We start from the raw sequence: 4,054 nt of genomic DNA on the forward strand, positions 1-4,054 counted from the left end.
TGGGGGTGGTGGTGCTGGGCCTGGGGTGTCTGCGCCTCCGGGGGTGGGGCCCCGGGGCTGGGTGGGCCTGGCCCCCTTGCTGGGCGGGGGACGGCTGTTTGACCACCGGGGGACAGTCTATCATCTGTCCCCAACTTACCCCCTTCCTCATATAACCTCATAATAGGGTGAGGGGGTGGGGGGCTTAGCCTGCGATGAGCCTTGGGGGGGGGGTTTACTAGGCAGTGACCCCCCTCCTGTGGTTGCCGTATGGAGTGGGCCCCCCCTCTTTCGGTTTTATTTGCACCTTAGACATGTAGGGCCCTTGGTAGGGGGGGTGCTTGGACATCACTGCCAGCAAACAGCGGATGTCCTCCTAGCACCCTACCCGCCAATTTTAACCGCACCTTAGACATTTAGGGCCCCTTGGTGGGGAGGGTGAGGGGACGTCACTGTGAGTAATCAGGAGACGTCCCCTTAGTGCCCTACCCGCCAATTTTAACCGCACCCCCCTTAGTACACACACCCCTCCCCCCTCAATATATACATCCCAACATAAACACACACACATGCACACACACACTCTCTCAAACACACATACACGCACACACATTTTGCAAGGAAGGTGGGACCTAGGACCATCTGTCCCCTGCCTCTTCCCTGGTGAGGGGTACGGGCCCCTTTGCAACGGCGGCTGTGTCCCCGGGGTGCTGGCCTCCTGGGCCCGGCGGTGCTCTCTCCGCGCGGTGGGGGGGTTCACATTACATCTGAGCCGGGGGTGTTCGTGTCCCTGGGGGGTGGGTTCTGGTCCTTGCTCCTGAGTGCTGGGCCCCGCCAAATTTCCAACTGTGGCCGAGCCTGGTCGGGCCATATTTACAACACCCCTTGTGGGCCCTCTTTTTTCCCCGGGGTTCCCCCCTTCTGGGCGGGGGCGGCGGGCCCCTGCCTCGCTCCTTCCTGGACCAACCGTGGGCCGGGCGGATGGCTGCCTGGAGTGCGGAGTGGGTCTCCCTTGGGGGGTCCTGGCTCGTACCTGGGGTTGGGGCGGGGGGATGCCCGGAACTCCTGGGTGGTGGTGGGGTGCTCGTCTGGGGCTGTGGGCGTCCTTCTCCGGTGGGGCCCTGCGTTGGGTTCTCCCGGCGCGGCGGGGGGGCTGCTCTCCTGGTTGGGCTGGGGCGGCGCCCTCTTTCCCTCCGTGCCTCCCTGCTCTCTGGCTCTGGGGGCCTTGCGGCGGCCCTGCTGGCCCTGGCCTGGGTGGCGGGCTTGGTTGCCCGGGCGGCGGTTGTTCCCTGCCGGTTCCCGTGTGGCGTTGGGGGGATTCCGGCTGCCGCTGCTGGTGCGGTGGGGGTCTTGGGGTGGGGATGGCTGGGCACTCTCCCTCCTTCTTTTCACGTTCCACCATCCATTTTAGAAGAACATAAACACTCACCTGAGCACAGGTGTTAGCTCAACAGACTGAATGACTGAAATATTTCACACTAGTTGGTTTTAAGGCATAAGTATGCGTGTGAACACTATCTGTTTTGTGTACATGTCGACAGGTGGACATTTTTGCAACTAACAGGTGTGTTTATAACATTTGAGTGTGTGTGTGGACAGGCTCCGCCCTTTTTTTTTTTTTTTTTGTTTTTTTTTTCATTTGAACCTTACCATAATGATTAACAACCAGTAAACTTGCTGCTTTATGCTGCTTCATGGTCTTATCCCCCTTCCCCTCCTATTATCACCCCCTACCCCCCCTCTCTCTAACGTCCCTCTCTCTTCTTCCCCTCTTTCCTTTTCCGTCCGGTCCAACACCAAAGATTTTCAGACATGTTTGAAATTAATAAAGTTTGGCCTCAATTACAAAAGGGGTTTATTCAGACATACCTTTGGTTTGTCTGAAGATTAATAACCCCTCTTGTTAAAGTAAAATATGTCCAACCCAAGAGGCCCTCAGCTCTCATCTGTCTGCCTAGCTGTTGGACAGGACAAGTTAAAAAAAAAAAAAAAAAAAAAAAAAAAAAAAAAGTTTTTCCAAGGGAAAATACTCGGGACGACACCACTCTTCAGGCGACGAACGACGCAGCCGCACCACATCCGGAGCCAAGTGCCGGCAGCTGAGGGTGCTACCTGTGTTTACATTAAAACTATGCCCTTCTTCTCTTCAGTTCGCCTGTATCCATTTGGGTTTCAGGTTTGGATCCACAGGAAAATAATGAAATGAGAGGCCGGGCTGTTTTTGGTTGGAAGACGAACAGCCTGGAACACAACAGAAACTGCAACTCTTCGACTCTGCCATTCTTCATATGTGCCGCTATGCTAACAGGAAGTTGTTTTACACGTCATTGACATATTTCCGGTCGAAAAATGCGGAAGTGTGAAAAATGTCTATACCATCAAGTTTCAGGTCTGACTCCTCCCCCATGAGCGCATATATACCAGCTCTTCGACTAGCTAATTCAGAATTGACAAAGCCTCTTGGATAAGAGGTGAAACGTCTTCTAACTTTAAAACTAAGTCCAGACTAGGTGACCAGAATAAACACCATTAGGGGCAACGAACTGGCGATGAATGCTGGAGCTGGATCTCCTTAAGAAGGCTGGCAGTAGATGAGGTGAGTATCCACAGCTGGGTCCAATCAGGAAGGCAGAGCAGAGAGGGGAGGGGGAGGAGAGACTGTCAGAGGCACCATGACACCACCGATGGGGCCCCCAAACAGCAATCCAAAAATAACACAATCCTATTCCAAAAATGTGAGCTCTAATAGAATAATTAACAGCTGATCCCATCCTCCAAAGCTATAATTAGCAACTAAAGGAGTAACCATCAAACATAGTTAAAACAGCAAGTTTTATATACATTTCCTTACAGTCTAAAGCTAGATTTTTTAACTTGGGAGTCAATGACAGCTGTACAGCTCAATCGGGCAGAGAAGAGTTCTAGTCAATCTATGATCTATCCAAGAACTGAAAGAGATTATCAATTTTTCCAGGAGTTACCAGGAGTTTCCAGACAGATGACAGTAGGAACAGAAAAACCCTAATAGTTCTTGACAAAGAAAAAACTTCCAAAAGAGAAAATACCAGAATTGTTTTAAACCAAAAACAACTCTGAATTCCAAGAAAACTGTAAACATAAATTAATCTCACCATGAGATCCAAAGTCAAAAGGCTGGCAAATGGTAATGCAGACAGTATAGCCAGAATTCAGAAAATCCATCATGTGGAGCAATTGTAGTCTCTCTGTATCTGGAATGATGTGAGTTTGTTTTATGGAGCAGCAATATTTGTCATTTCAATCATAAATGACTCACTAGAGCTCATTATATTATATACTTCTGACGAATTTAGTGTTACTTGGTTCCATTTAATGAGGAGGAGGGTCTAAGGGCAGGGATCCCCAGTTAGTCTAGTCTGCTTAGTTTAGTTTAGCAATATTATATTTTATGACTTAATTCGTGTTCTTATGAAGACGTATGAAGCCCATTGAGATGACTTTTGTAATATTGGGTTATGTAAATAAAATTGAATTGAATTCAAAGAAATAAAAATACTGTATAAATAAATTATGTATTTTTTTAAAACTTCTTATCAAAGTGGTGAATTAGGGCACATAGCTGGTCAAAAAAGAAGGTCCTAACCAAAGTTTGTGAAGCTCCTGTTCACACAGAAGTCTTTAACTGGTTGTAAAACTGGTTTTGTGTGGTGCAAATAAAGCTGCTGCTTGATTGATTTAAAACTGAAGCTCCGGTGTTGACATTCTTTTGACTACTGTAACTTTTCGACTGTTTGTGCAATTAATGTAATTCTAGGGGATTCTGAAGTGGAGAAAGCAGCTTTGCACTGATATGCAACCCTATACTTCAGTGAAGTGCTTCCACTAACAACATAAATCAGCTGATTCTGACATGGAGAAAAGTGGCCCAATGTTACACAACGGCGCAGTGGATGATGTCATTGACATTAAACACAAATACAGTTGAACAGTCACAGCATGTCAAAAAATGTGTGTCATTTGGGTGTCGCTGGCGACATTTGGTGTTAAAGGGTTAAAAATGTCTGCAACTAAGCAAAAAGGGTGTGTTATTATGCAG

Source organism: Oryzias latipes, chromosome 4, assembly GCF_053564925.1.
Source record: "Oryzias latipes strain Hd-rR chromosome 4, Olatipes_Hd-rR_3.1".
Classification (NCBI taxonomy): domain Eukaryota; kingdom Metazoa; phylum Chordata; class Actinopteri; order Beloniformes; family Adrianichthyidae; genus Oryzias; species Oryzias latipes.